This window comes from Stenella coeruleoalba (assembly GCF_951394435.1).
Source record: "Stenella coeruleoalba genome assembly, chromosome: 4".
NCBI classification, from domain to species: Eukaryota; Metazoa; Chordata; class Mammalia; order Artiodactyla; family Delphinidae; genus Stenella; species Stenella coeruleoalba.
The window spans coordinates 121569942-121586058 of NC_137149.1; the positions used below are offsets into that span (position 1 = coordinate 121569942).

General features: G+C 34.4%; 1 protein-coding gene across 1 annotated transcript in view; it reads left to right on the forward strand.

The window, feature by feature from the left end:
- IQCM (IQ motif containing M) overlaps window positions 1-16117 on the forward strand; it is a gene marked incomplete at its 3' end in the record, with an annotated part of 457722 nt that overhangs the window by 37163 nt on the left and 404442 nt on the right. The window lies entirely within an intron of this gene.

A 16117-nucleotide genomic window follows, 5' to 3' on the forward strand; every position in this document is an offset into this window, starting at 1 on the left:
GGAGATTGGGATTGACATATATACACTAATATGTATAAAATAGAGAACTAATAAGAACCTGCTGTATAAAAAAAATAAAATTCAAAAAAGTTTTGTTTTAAAGGAGTCTAAATATTGTTTTGTTTTAAAGGAGTCTAAATTTAAAAGTCATCATAAAAATGTCTATAGGATATGAATTTTAATACGATACACCTGAGCATTTTTTACATTTACTGAAATCAGCTTACTGATTTCCTTGTTTAAAAAGTGAAGCCAGAGGATAATCATTCTGAAGGATGTGGTGGGGGATGTGATTTGCATTGCATCTATAGGAACATATTTAAAGAACAATTAGAAATTCTATAGATACATTTTGGAAGACATATTTTAGTTATTTGGGTAATGTATGCAAAGCACTCTTGTAAAGAATATGCAATCTTAATGATATAGTAAAGCTAACTTGATCACATTGTTCTCTATATTTAGTTGACTGCTTTTAAGATGTCTTTTTTCTTGTCCATTGTAGGAATTTTATTTTGTAGGGGAAAAAAAAACTTTACTTACTTTCAGGACAAGTGTAATCCCTCTTGAAGCTAGAATTGTCTTCTATCTCATTTTATCTCCAGTTCACTGCGTTAGGACAGAAACTTATTCTCTCCTTTGGTGGATGTGGGCCTGATATTGCTCTTTACATCGATATTTTCTCACAATTACATGAATTGATTAGATGGCTTTCCTTAGGTGTCCCAGTTATTTTGTAAGAGTAAAGTTGTAATAATTTTATAATTCCTCCCACAGCTACACTGGGGTACAGATACCATCCTTTCAGAGCCCAGTTTCTCAAAAAAGTGGTTTAAACCATTTTCTCCGCTGCCTCACCACTCACTCACTGCTTAACACCCTGCAATCTGGCTTCTCCATCTCCACTTTGTAGAAGCTGTACTGATCTTCCAATTTCTAAACCAAATGGCCTTTTCTTAGCTCTCTTGCTTATTGAACTTTTTGCTGAATTTATTGCTGTTGATCACATATTCTTTCCTGAAATTCTTTTGTTCATTGACTTCATGACATTACACTAACTTGGGTCTTCAATCGTTATTATTTTCTAAAAGAATAATGATTTTAGTATTCTAACATGATATTTTATAAAAATGATACACACTCATTCTATCTAAAGTTACAAAGAAGAAAGCTGAAAATTGCCCCTATTCCCACTGAGAAATAGCCTCAGTTATTAAATGAACATTCTCTATGTTACAAATGGATGGATAGCCAGATCGAGTGAGTGGCAGTTACTCAGAAATAATTTTAGTAAAATGGGATCATACTATGTACCATATGTGACAGACTCTAAGATGGTCCCCATTTATCCCTGCTTTCTCATATTCAGACCCCACCAGTGAAGCCATCTGGACCAGTTTTCTTTTTGGGGAGATTTTAAACTACAAATATGATTTATTTAATAGACTTCTTTGCCATTTGTTTATAATTTTTTCTTGAGTGACCTTTGGTAGTTTGTGTCTTTCAAGGAATTTGTCTATTTCAACTAAATTGCTTAATTTATTGACAAACTATTAAGTATTTACTGACATAAAATATTAAGTCTTTGTTATTTCTGGTGGCTGCTATCATTTATTTTACTATTATCAATACTAAAAACAAAATTAAAACACTGGCCTTAGACAAGAGGCCAGGATGGGGATGGAAATGCTTTATTTATAATTTCTCTTATTATATAAATTTCATGTTTACAGCATTATAATTTGATGTCTGTATACACTACAAAGTGATTAGCACCACAAGTCTAGTTATCATCCATCACCATGTAGCTGACTCCCTTCACCCATTTCAACCACCCCCAACCCCCTGCTTCTCTGGTAACCACTGATCTGATCTATGTATCTTTGAGTTTTTGTTTATTTTGTTTGTTTGTTTTTAGATTCTACATTTGAGTGAAATCATAGGTATATGTTTTTCTCTGGCTTATTTCACTTAGCATAATACCTTCAGAGTCTATCCATGTTGTCACAAATGACAGGATTTAACTCTTTTTTATGGTTGAGTAGTATTCCATTCCACATCTTTATCTATTTATTCATCGTTGGACACTCAAGTTGTTTCCATATCTTGGCTGTTGTGAATAATGCTGCAATAAACATAGGGGTGCATGTACCTTTTCAAATTAGTGTTTTTGTGTTTTTGAGATAAATACACAGTGGAATAGCTGGGTCATATGGTAGTTGTAGTCTTAAGTTTTTAAGAATCCTCCATACTGTTTTGCATAGTGGTTATACCAATTTACAGTCCTACTAACAATGTATGAAAGCTTTTTTCCTCCACATCCTCTATAACATTTATTTTTTGTCTTTTCGATAATAGCCATTCTAACAGGTGTGAAGTGATATCTCATTGTGGTTTTGAATTACTTTTCCATAATAAATTAGTGATGTTGAATATCTTTTCACATGCCTATTGGCTATTTGTATGTCTTCATTGGAAACATGTCTATTCAGATCCTCTGCCCATTTTTAAAATTGGGTTGTTTGTTTTAATGTTGTTGAGTTGTATGAATTCTTTATATATTTTGGGTATTAACCCCTTATGGGATATATAATTTGCAAACATCTTCTCCTGTTCAGTTTGTTGCCTTTTTGTCTTGATGATGGTATCCTTTGCTATGCTGAAGCTTTTTAGTTTGCTGTAGTTACATTTGTTTATTTTTGCCTTTGTTTCCCTTGCATTTGGAGTCAGACATCACTAAGACCGATGTCAATGGGGTTATCACTTATTTTCTTCTAGGAATTTTATGGTTTTAGGTCTTATATTCAAGTCTGATTTACTTTGAGTTAATTTGTGTATGGTTTAAGATAATAGTCTAGTTTCATTTTTTTGCATGTGGCTGTCCAGTTTTCCCAACACCATTTACTGAAGAGACTATCCTTTCTCCATCTTTGTTCTTTGCTCCTTTGTCATAAGTTAATTGTCCATATGTGTGGGTTTATTTCTGGGCTCTCAATTAATCTGTGTGTCTGTTTTTATGCCAGTACCATACTGTTTTGATTACTGTAGCATTGTAGTATAGTTTGAAATTAGGGCACATGATACATCCAGCTTTGTTCTTCTTTTTCAAGATTGTTTTGGCTGTTCAGGATCTTTTGTGTTTCCATACAAATTTTAGAATTATTGATATTTGTTCTAGTTCTGTAAAATATGCCACTAGAAATTATTTAGGGATTGCATTGAATCTGTGGATTGCTTTGTGTTGTATGGACATTTTAACAGTATTAATGCTTCCAATCCATGAACATGCAATGTTTTTCTACTTATTTGTGTCTTCTTTAATGCCTTTCATCAGTGTCTTATAGTTTTCAGTGTTCAGGTCTTTCACCTCCTTGGTTAAATTTATCCGTTTATTCTTTTTGATGCAACTGTAAATGGGATTGTTTTCTTAATTTCTCATTCTGATAGTTTTTTATTAGTGTATAGAAATGACACAGGTTTCTGTATATTGATTTCATATCCTGTGACTTTACTGAATTCATTAATTCTAACAGTTTTTTGGTGGAGTCTTTAGGGTATCATGTCATCTGCAAATAGTGACAGTTTTCTTTCTTTCTGATTTGGGTGCTTTTTTTTGCCTAATTGCTGTGGCTCGGACTTCCAGTGCTATGTTGAACAAAAGTGATGAGAGTGGGCATCCTTGTCTTTTCTCTGATCCTAGAGGAAAAGTGTTTAGCTTTTCACTGTTGAGTATGATGTTAGCTGTGGGTTTGTGCCTTTATTATGTTCTCTCTCTATCTACCTTGTTGAGAGTTTTTATCATAAATGTATGTTGAATTTTGTCAAATGCTTTTCTGCATCTATTGAGATGATCATGTGATTTTTATTCTTCACTGTGTTGTCACATTGATTGATTTGCAAATATTGAACCATTCTTACATCCCTGGAATAAATCCTACTTGATTGTGGTATGTAAGCCTTTTAATGTATTGTTGGATTTATTTTGTTAATATTTTGTTGTGGATTTTTGTATCTATGTTCAACTATGTTCAACTCTTTAATTTCTGATTTTATTTAGTTGACTCCTCTATTTTTTTCCTAATCAGTATAGCTAAAATTTGATTTTGTTTATCTTTTCAAAGAATCAGCTCTTAGATATTTTGATATTTTCTGTCGTTTTTTAGTCATAATTTTATTTACTGGGTTGGCCAAAAAGCTTGTTGGGTCTTTCGTAACATTGTATGGAAAAACCTGAATGAACTTTTTGGCCACCCCAATATTTATGCTCTGATCTTTATCATTTTCTTCTTTCTGCTGACTTTGGGCTTTGTTTGTTCTTATTCTAGTTCCTTTAGGTGTAGATTGTTTATTTGGTATTTTTCTTGTTTCTTGAGGTAGGCCTATATTGTTATGAAGTAATCTCTTAGAACCATTTTTTGCTGCATCCCATAGATTTTGGTATGTTGTAATACTGTTTTCATTTGTCCTTAGGCATTTTTTTATTTCTTCTTTGATTTCTGCTATGACCCATTGGTTGTTCAGTAGCATGTTATTTAATCTCCACGTTTTTGTGGATTTTTCATTTTTTTCTTGTGTTTGATCTCTGGTTTTGTGCCATTGGGGTTGGAGAAGATGCTTGATATGATTTCAGTCTTATTGAATTTGAGACTTGTTTTGTGACCTAACATGTGATCTACCTTGGAACCTGTTCCATGGGCTCTTGAGAAGAATGTGTATTCTGCTGATTCTGGATGGAAAATCTTGTATATATCTGTTAAGTTCATCTGATCTAACATGTCATTTAAATCCAATGTTTCCTTATTGAGTTTATGTATGGATGATCTATCCATTGATGTAAGTTGGCGATTGAAATCTCCTGTTGTTATTGTATTGCTTTCAGTTTCTCATTTTAAGACTGTTAATATTTGCTTTATATATCTTGGTGTTTCTCTGTTGGGTGCATATACATTTCTAGATGTTACACCTTCTTGCTGGATTGACCTTTTTATCATTCTGTAATGCCTTTCTTGTCTTTTATTACAATATTTGTTTTAAAGTGTATTTTATCTTAAATGAATATAGCTACTCCAGCTTTTCTTTTTTTAAAAAAATTTATTTATTTATTTTTGGATGCGTTGGGTCTTCATTGCTGCATGCCAGCTTTCTCTAGTTGCGGTGAGCGGAGGCTACTTTCTGTTGCTGTGTGCAGGTGTCTTATTGCCGTGGCTTCTCTTGTTGCATCATGGGCTCTAGGTGCGCGGGCTCAGTAGTTGTGGCTTGTGGGCCCTAGAGTGCAGGCTCAGTAGCTGTGGTGCTTGGACTTAATTGCTCTGTGGCATGTGGGATATTCCCGGACCAGGGCTTGAACCTGTGTCCCCTGCATTGGCAGGTGGATTCTTAACCACTACGCCACCTCTTTTCATTTCTATAGAATATCTTTTTCCATTCCTTCAATTTCAGCTTGTGCATTTCTTTTCTTCTGAAATGAGCCTCTTGTAGGCAGCATATAGATGTTTCTTGCTTTTTTTAAAAATTTTACTCATTTAACCACTCTGTGTCTTTAGTTGGCAAATTTAGTCCATTTACATTTAAAGTAATTATTGATAGGTATGTACTTATGGCCACTTTGTTAATTGTTTTCTGGCTGTCTTTGTAGTTCCTCTCTGTTCCTTTTTTCTCTTCCCTTGAGTTTTGGTGGTTTTCTTTAGTGTTAAGATCAGATTCCTTTCTCCTTTTCTTTTGTGTATTTACTATAAGTTTTTTTCCTTGTGGTTACCATGAGGTTCACATATAACATCCTATGTAAATAGTAGCCTGTTTTAATTTGGAAACAACCAAAGTTTAAACACATTACAAAGCTTTATCTCTCCCACTCCACATTTTATACTTTTGATGACACATTTTACATCTTTTTATTTTATGCATCCCTTCACTAATTATGCTAATTTTAGTTAATCTTACTACTTTTGTCTTTTAACTTTCATGCTTGCTTTATAAGTGATTGATCCATTACCTTTATTATATATTTACTTTTTCCAGTAAGATGTTTTGTATGATTTCGTATTATTAATTAGTGCCATTTCTTTTCAGCTCAAAGAAGTCCCTTTGACATTTCTTGTAAAGATGGTGGTGATAAACTTCTTTAGGTTTTGCTTGTCTGGAAAACTATTGATTTCTTCTTCAATTCTGAATGATAACCTTGCTGAGTAGAGAATTCTTGGTTGGATTTTTTTTTCCTTTTAGCACTTTGGATGTGTCATGGCACTCCTTTCTGGCCTATAAAATTTCTGCTGAAAAATCTGATAGACTTATGGAGATTCTGTTTGATGTAACACATTGTTTTTCCTTTGCTGTTTTTAGGATTCTCTCTTTATCCTTCACTTTTACCATTTTACTTAAAATATGGCTTGGTGTATGTCTCTTTGGGTTCATCTTATTTAGAACTGTCTATGCTTTCTGAACCTGGTTGTCTGTTTACTTCTCCAGATTAGGGAGGTTTTCAGCCACTACTTCAAATAATTTTTTGGCCCTTTCTCTCTCTTGTCTACTCCTGGGACCCCTATAAAGTGAATATTATTCTGCTTGTTGTTGTATTGAAGGTCTCTTAAGGTAACTTCACTTTAAAAAATTCTTTTATAATTTTGCTGCTCTGGCTGGGTGAGTTCCATTGTTTTGTCTTCCAGGTTGCTGATTCATTCTTCTACCTCATCCAGTCTGCTGTTGAACCCCTCTAGTGTATTTTTTAGTTCAATTATTACTTCTGTTTGGTACTTTCTTATATTTTCTGTCTCTTTATTGAAGTTCCCACTGCATTCATCCATTATTCTCCTGAGTTTGGTGAATACTTTTATGACCATTACTTTGAACCTTTTATCAAGTAGATTGCTTTTTTTTTTTTTGTGGTATGTGGGCCTCTCACTGTTGTGGTGTCTCCAGTTGCGGAGCACAGGCTCCGGATGCGCAGGCTCAGCGGCCATGGCTCACAGGCCCAGCTGCTCTGCGGCATGTGGGATCTTCCCGGACCAGGTCACGAACCCATGTCCCCTGCATCGGTAGGCGGACTCTCAACCACTGCACCATCAGGGAAGCCCTAGATTGCTTTTTTGTTGTGTTTAGTTTTTTTTTTCCCTGAGGTATTGTCTCGTTCTCTCAATTGGAATATATTCCTCTCCTAATTTTGTGTAATTCTGTTTGTTTGTTTATATGTATTAAGTAAATCAGCTATCTTGCCCAGTCTTAAAAGAGCGGTCTTATTTAAGAGATGTCCTGTGGGGCTCAGAGGCACAATCCCACGTGGCCACCAGAGCCAGGCACTCAAGGGGCATCCCTTCTGTTGGTTGCATGAAACCTCCTCTTTTATTGGGCCTCAAATGTTGTGGGCTACTCATGGGCAGGGCTATCAGTCAGCTGGCAGTGGGGTGTGGCCGAGGCACAGGGGTGATTGGGGCTCTCAACAGGGCGCACCCACTGTTGATAACATGTTAAAGGGAGAATTTTAAAATGGCACTTGCCAGTGCCAGCATTTGCAAGATAGCCTGAGATTGAAAAATGCTCTTCCCACCAGTGTCTCAGAGCCACAGGAAGCATCCTAACTGGTTCCTGCCTCTCTGGCAGAATTTTTAAGATTAGTAACTGGGTCCCCCTCACCTGTGGTTCATGAATTTTTCACTCTGGTGTTTTCTCACAGGGTTTTGGGTCAAGTGTGTCTGTATGCAGGCCCTTTAAGAGCGGCCTTTGTCTTCCCCACAGTTCTTTAGTTTTCTTGTATATAATCTCTGTTTGTTTTCAAAGCCAGATGTTTTGGGGGCTCATCTCTCCCATGCAGGATCTAGAGGTTGCTGTGCTTGATGTGGAGCTTATGTCCCTCTCTGTTCAGGGAAAAGATCTGGACCTTTGTGATTCCTACCAATTGTGGATTGCCATGGCTAGGGTGTGGTTTTTTCCTTGGTGAGATCATCTCTTTGCTTCTCCTACCTGTCTTGGTGCTGTCCTTTTACCCTTTGTTGTGGAGGCTCTGTTCATCCGGTTTTCAGGTCTCCTTTTGAGGAAGTTATTCCAGAGGTCAATGTGTTGTATTTGTGGAAGGAGGTGAGTTCAGGTTTTTCCCATGCCACCATCTTGAACCCTCTCTCTTATCCCTTTTTTTGCTAATGCTTCTGGCTAGAAGTTTATCAATTTTATTGATCTTCTCAGGTAACCAGCTTTGGGTTTCATTAATTTTTCTCTATTCTTTCTGTTTCTATGTCATTGATTTTTACTTTGATCTTTATTGTTATTTTCTCTTGCTTACTATGGATTTAATTCATTTTACCTTTACTAGGTTTTTTTTTTAATGGAAGCTGAGGTTTTGTTTTGAGAACTTTTTTTTTAACCTAATATAGACATATGTTTCTCTATAGGTATTACTTTAATTAAATCCCACAAATTTTAGCATGTTGTGTTGTCATTTTTATTTAGTTCAAACTGCAATATAATTTCTCTTTTGATATTTTTCTTTGACCTATGAGTATTTAGAAGAGTGTCACTTAGTTTCCAAACATTTTGGGATTTGCCAGCTATATTTCTGTTATTGCTTTCTAATTTAGTAATATTGTCAGGAACATAATTTATATGATTTGTATTCTTTTAAATTTATTGAGACTTGTTTTATTCTCCCCAAAGTGGTCTACTTCAATAATTGTTCTGAATACACTTGAATAGAATATATTTTCAGCTGTTGTTAGGTGAAGTATTCTATAAATGTCAATTATGTTAAGTTGACTGATAGTATGTACAAGTGTTCTATATCCTTACTGATTTTCTGCCAATTTATTCTGTTAATTACTAATATATATGTGTTGAAATCTCTGACTATAACCTCTGATTTCTCCTTCTAGTTCTATTAATTATTGCTTAATATATTTTGAAGTTCTGTTATTAGGTACATAAGTGTTAAGGATTGTCATGTCCTCTTTATCAATTAACTTCTTTTTCACTATGAAATGACTCTGTTTATCTTTGATAATATTCTTTGCTGTAACATCAACTTTGTCTGATATTAATATTACCACTTCAACATTAGTTTGATTAGTGTTACCATAGCATACTTTTCTGATTCTTTTTTTCTAATCTCTTTGTATTTATATTTTAAATGGGTTTCATGTATGCGGCATATAATTGATCTTGCTTTTTACTCAATAAGACAATCTCTGCCTTTGAATTGGGTGTATTTTTACCATTTACATTTAATGGTATTATTGATATGTTTGGGTTTAAAGCTATTTGTTATTTATTTTCTATTTTTCCATCTATTTTTGTTCTGTTTTTCTTTTGTTTCTACTGTGTTTTGGATTAACAAAAATAAAATAAAAAAATTCTGGTTTTTATTCCATTTTATCTCTTATTGGTGTGTCAGCTGTAACTCTGTGTTGCATTATTCTAATGATTGCTTTAGGTTTATAGTAAACACCTTTAACTTAACACATTCTACCTTTAAATGACATTATACTACTTCATGGATAATATAGATAACTTACAAGTTTTCTTCCACTTCTCTTCTCATGGCCTATGTGCTATTGTCATACATTTTACTTACATAATATGTTATATATATGTCACAATACATTTTTATTATTTTTGCTTTAAATAATTATCTTTTAAAACGATTTAAATGAATTAAAAAGTTTTATATTCACCCACATATTTACCATTTTCTGTGCTCTTCATTCCTTTATTTGGATCCAGGTTTCTATATGGTATCATTTTCCATCTGCCTGAAGGCCTTACTTTATCATTTATTATAGTGCAGGGTTGCTGGTGATAAATTATTTCTGTGTTTCTGTGTCTGAAAAGGTGTTTATTTCACTTTTGTGTTTTTTAAACTTATTTAATAAGGTTCAATTAAGATACTATAAAATTAATCTATTTTAAGTATACAGTTTAGTGATTTTTATTATATTTACAGAGTTGTGTAACCATCCCAACAGTTTAACTTTAGAGCATTTTCTTTACCCCAAAATGAAATCTCATGCCTATCTGCAGTCACTCCTCATTCCTGCCCCAGCCATGTGCAATCACTAATCTACTTTCTGTTACTGTAGTTTTGCTTTTTGTGTAGCTGGAATCATATAATACGTGTTCATTTGTGTCTGGCTTCTTTCACTAAGCGTAATGTTTTTTGACCTTCTTTCATGATGTGTAAGTATTGATACTTTGTTCCTTTTTATCACCAAATATAAATCTATTGTATGGATATAAACATGTCTTTTTAATCCACTCATCAGTTGATGAATATTTGGTTTGTTTCTACTTTTTGGCTATTGTGAACAATGCTGCTATGAACATTTATGTATAAGTCTTTGTGTGAATACATGCTTTCATTTCTTCTGGATAAACACCTAGGTGTTGGATCCATGCTGGATCACATGGTTATTATGTGTTTAGCATTTTCAAAAACTGACAAACTATTTTCCAAAGTGAATACACCATTTTACATTCCCACTAGCAGTGTATGAGTGTTCCTGTTTCTCTAGATCCTTGTCAACACTTGATACTGTTTGTCTTTTTTTAAATTATAGCCATTTTGATGTGTGTGAAGTGTTATCTCATTATGGTTTTGATTTACATTTTACCAAGGATGAACCTACATTGACACGTCATAATCACCCAAAGTCTATAGCCTATCTTAGAGTTCACTTTTGGTACTGTATACTCTATGGAGGTGGGGAAATGTATAATGACATATATCTATTATTATAATGTTATATTTATACAGAGTATTTTCACTGCCCTAAAAAATTCTCTGCTCTGCCTCATCTCCTCCTACCCACCACCCCACAACCACTGATCTTTTTTATTGTCTCCATAGTTTTGCCTTTTCCAGAATATATGTATAATTGGAATCATATAATGGTAATATGCATTTAAGCTTCCTCCATGTTTTTTCCTGTATTGACAGCTTTTTTCTTTTTAGCACTTAATAATATTCCATTGTCTGGTTGTACTACAGGTAAATGTACTCACTCATCTGCTGAAGGACATCTTGATTGCTTCCAAGTTTTGGCAATTTTGCTTTAAATTTTTCTTTAAATAATTATCTTTTAAAGAAATATATGAATAAAGCTTTTATAAACATCCTTGTGTAGGTTTTTCTATGGACGTTAAGTTTTCAGCTCCTTTGGGTAAATGCCAAGGTGTATGATTACTGGGTTGTATGGTAAGAGTATATTTAGTTTTGTAAGAAACCACCAAATTGTCTTCCAAAGTGGCTGTACCATTTTGCATTTCTACCAGTGATATATGAGAGTTCCCACTGCTCCACATTCTTGCCAGAATTTGATGTCAGTGTTCTGTTTTAGTCATTCTAATAGGTGTATATCTTTGTTGTTGAAATGTATTTTTTCTGGGTTTAGAATTCTAGGTTGATATTTTCTTTCAGTACTTTGAAGCTGTGACTCCACTGCCTTTGGCTTTTCAGTTTGTATCTGTGTTTCCTTGTATGCAACCTGTCTTTTTCCTTGGCTGCTTTTAAGAATTTTCTCTTTATCACTGGTTTTAAACAATTTGTTGTGGTTCATTTTTCTTGAGCTTGGGGTTTATTGAACTTCTTGGATCTCTGGTTATATAGTTTTCATCAAATTTGGAAAGTTTTTGTCCATTGTATCTTCAAATATTTTTCTGTCCTCGCCCTTCTTTTTCAAGGATTCAATTAAACAGATGATTAACAGAACATCAATAAGTTGTAGGACCACTTTGAGTATTCCCACAACTCACTGATGTTTTATTTTTTTCCGTCTTTTTTCTTTCTGTGTTTAATTTTTGATTAATTTCTATTGATATGCTTTCAAGTTTAGTATTTTTTTCTCTTGCAGTGTTTATCACTGTTAATCCCATCCAGTGTATTTTTTATCTTAGACATTATAGTTTTCATCTCTAGTGGTTAGATATTAAATATCTTCCAGATTGTCCCTTAACATGCTCAGTCTTTCCTCTAGCTATTTGAACATATGGAATACAGTATTAAGAGCTATTCTGATGTTCTTGTCTACAAATTTTGTCATTTGTGTAATTCCTGGTTTGGTTTTGATTTAGTTTTTCCTCATTGTGAGTTATATTGGCCTGGTTCTTTGCATGCTTTATAATTTTTGATTGGATGTCAAACATTGTGAATCATACCTGTCGGGTACCTCTTGACCAAAAGTCAAGGAAGTAATGTATAGGAAGTCCTATACATTATCTTAAAATTTTGAAATACAAAAATACCACTGTTAACTTTACTTAAATTTGACAGAATCCTAGAGTGAAAATGAAAGAACAACAGAATTTTAGCTCAGTGTTACTTAACTCTTAGCCAGGGGTCAACAAACTACAATAAGCAGGACAAATTCAGCCCATGGCCTGGTTTTGTGAAGTTTGAGGGCTAAGGTTGGTTTTTACATTTTTAAAGGGTTATAAAAGAAACAAAGCAATACAAATACAACAGAGATTGTATGTGGCCCACAAAAATCTAAATATTTACTTTCTGCCAATCTACAAAAAAGTTTGTAAAAAAAAAATTCCTCAAAGTTCTAATGTTAGGAAAATTATCTGGAAGGATAAATTAAGTTGTTAGGGTAATTTAAAAAATTTTATGTGTCAATTTTTGAGATATAAATTTTCTCCCTGATGTGAATTGTGAGGAAATAATTAACCTTTTCCTTCTAACTATCTCCTCACTAATCTTTCAGCTTTGTTGGCCATATTATTTTTCTTCATCATGGTTTAAAACATTCAAGTTATATCTTCTAACAAATTACTGTTGTTGTTTAAATAGGTGTATTTAAATTGATTCAGTGCCCACTAACACTTATTCATCCTTGCTTTTTCGTTTCTGAGTCCCTTGTTTCATCTATTTCTTGATTGCAGACTTCACTTTTCATGAAACTATCATAGAAAGTGCATTTCTTATGATTTTGTGAGATTAATAAAGTCAGTTGCCTGAATCTCAAAGGAAAAGATGAGTGAGTATAAAATCCTTAGGTCAGGGCTTCCCTGGTGGTGCAGTGGTTAAGAATCCGCCTGCCAATGCAAGGGACATGGGTTCGAGCCCTGGCCTGGGAAGATCCCACATGCCGTGGAGCAGCTAAGCCCGTGCGCCACAACTACTGAGCCTGAGCTCTAGAGCCCGCAAGCCACAACTACTGAGCCCACGTGCCACAACTACTGAAGCCTGCATGCCTAGAGCCCATGCTCCACAACAAAAGAAGCCACGACGATGAGAAGCCTGCGCACCGCAATGGAGAGTAGCCCCCGCTCACTGCAACTAAAAGAAGGCCCACGTGCAGCAACGAAGACCCAACATGACCAAAAAAATAAATAAATAAATTAATTAATTAAAATAAAAGAGCCCTTCTCTTAAAAAAAAAATCCTTAGGTCACAGTCTCTTCCCCTTAGAACATTTTAGTTATTGCTGCATTGTCTTCTGGAAGTTGCTGTGAAGAAGTACGAAGTTAGCTTAATTCCCATGGTTAGAAAAATTATATTATTTTCTCCACCTGAATCAGGTGGAATTGGGAAATTATTATTTACTGTAGCTCTGAATTCTTTTTCTGTTTCATTTGTTAGTTAAAATTTATCTTTATAAATTTTTAAATTTACTCTTCATATCTATTAACTTCTCTCTAAGTTTTTCAGTATCTTTGTGATTTGCTTTGATTAATTCGTTAACTTATCTCTCCATTTACTCATTTGTTTCTTCAACAGATCTCCCCCATGTATAGATTAACAGCAGTTAACAAAATAAAGTCACTGCCCCCTCGGACTTTACATTCTGGTACAGGGAAAAATACTATAAGCAGATAAATGAATAAACACATATCAAGTGGTGAAATGTGAATGCTGTGGAGAAAATAAAGCAGTCAGATGTTAGTGCATGCTGAGTGGGGTTAGGAATTCCTATTTTCTTTTTAAGGGAAGGTGTCTCCAGCACAGTAATCTTTAAATGGGTACCTGAAGAAGGTGAGCTGTGAGCTGAGCAGAAATCTGGGAACAGCATTCCAGACAGAATGTTTGAAGGCCCTGAGCCAGTGGTGAATCTGTCATATTTGATGAACTTGTAGGCCATTGTGCAATGACAAAAATGGAGGAAGATGAGGTTAGAGAGGGTAGCAAGGGCCCAAATTGTAGAAATGACTTGGGATTTCACTCTTAAGACAGAAAGCCATTGGAAAGTCTATTAGTTTCCTATTGTTGTGTAACAAATTATCACAAATTAGGTGGCTGAAAACAACACATGCATTTATCATCTCGGTCTCTGTGGGCCAGGATTCTGGGCATGGCTTGAATGTGCTTTGTGCTTCAGGGTCTCAGAAGGCTTCATTCACTGGATTGGCCAGGTTGCGTTCTCAACTGGAGAAGAATCCATTTCCTAGCTCATTAAGGTTGTTGGCAGAATCTATTTCCTTGTGGTTATATAACTAAAGAGCCCAACTTTTTGCTGATTGTTGGTTAAATATGGCCCAGGTCCTAGAGGCAACCTGCAGTCCCTAGAGCCCTTGAGGTTATTGCATTCTTTGCCATGTAGGCTTCTCCATATGGCTGCTCACTTCATCAAGCCCACAAGGAAAGTCCCTTATACCTACTGTAGGCAGAAAAGATAAAAGGTCTCAGGGAATAAACCTCAACACAGCAATAAAATGAAAATTCCTTTACTGTTACTAGCAGTCTTTAAAAGGATGACATGTGAATCTCATCGATAAAATCAACTAGTTTTGAGTTTTATAGGAACTGCTGTCTTTTATTTAGAAAAAAAGAGATTTTAAAGGCTGAAAGTCATATAAAACAGGTTGTATCAGGTTATTAGGGAAATAATATTGAATTGGACAATTTCCATAAAAATCACAGGCATGTCTTTTTATCATGGGCATTTTTTTTTGCTTGTCTGAGTTGAATGATATAATTCCGGATGTCAGTAGTTATGCATTCTTTAAAACTGCAAACAGAGACAAATGTGCAATTTAAAAATTTCCAAGAATTTGCTGCCAGTGGCTCTAAGAGTGGGGTAGAATTTTGTCTTAGAGGTAGTGTCTTTATCCTCAAAGGGGAGATCTTAGTAAGTTCTGTTGGTCATAGATATAAGATAAATCATTGTTTTGGTGATAGCTCTGGAATTTGGAGAAATATGCAAAGCAGATAATTCAGAGTGGGATGTTAAATATTCTGTTCAAGATTGTAAATATATGATATAACTGGGGCAGAAGTCTATGTACAGAATGAGAAGTGGTCTGGAGGATCTTGGGGCTGGTAGGAAGGGGAGCTTATTGCTGGAACACAGAAAAATTATAGAGTTTTAAAATATTTATCTTGAATCTAACCATCTTACCCATTTTTCAAGATTCTAGTCATTATCAGTAGTATTATACAATCTTATTAGCAAAAAGAGGTGTTTTTATCTCCTTTTATCCAGTATTTATTCATTCCAACTTTCAAGAGAATTTTGAATAATGGTGATGAAGACATCCTCCCTTACTTTCTGATTTTACTTGAAATTGTTTTAGCTCTTATTTTTTGGTGTCAACTTTATGTTATATAGTTTCCTTTTATTAAACTGCCTTCATTTATCCACATAAATTTTACCATGAAAATGATAATACTGTCAAATTGGTAAATGTTTTCTTATATCTCTTTAGGGGTCTCATAATCAGAACTATGCTTCCCACAAGTTGTAATTATAGAATGTAGCTATGTATCTAGTGGATACAGTTATTGATGAGGCAATATGTTACAGTGGAAAGACATTAGATTTGGAATTAGAAAATTTCACCTCAAACCTTGAACCCATCATTTGTTAGCTGTGTGTCCTTAGGTAAATCATTTCATTTCGCTGAGGCTTAGTTTTCCCATCTAAAAGTGGGGATGGTGTATTATTTATCTCATAGCTTTGTTTTCAGGGAAAAAAATAAAGTAAGATTTTTGAAAAGCAGTTAATAAACTGCAAAACGTTATATACCATAGTTAGGGTGACTTTATTTCCCAGTTTTCCTGGGACAGACTTGTTTATGTCTGTTACCCTGGCTTAATTTTTGAGAGTACCTCTGTCTCACTCTCAGAAGTGTCATAGCTTGAATAATAGATTTGTCACACAAAATATAGTTGTTGTTCTCTTCATACCTGTCATCCTAG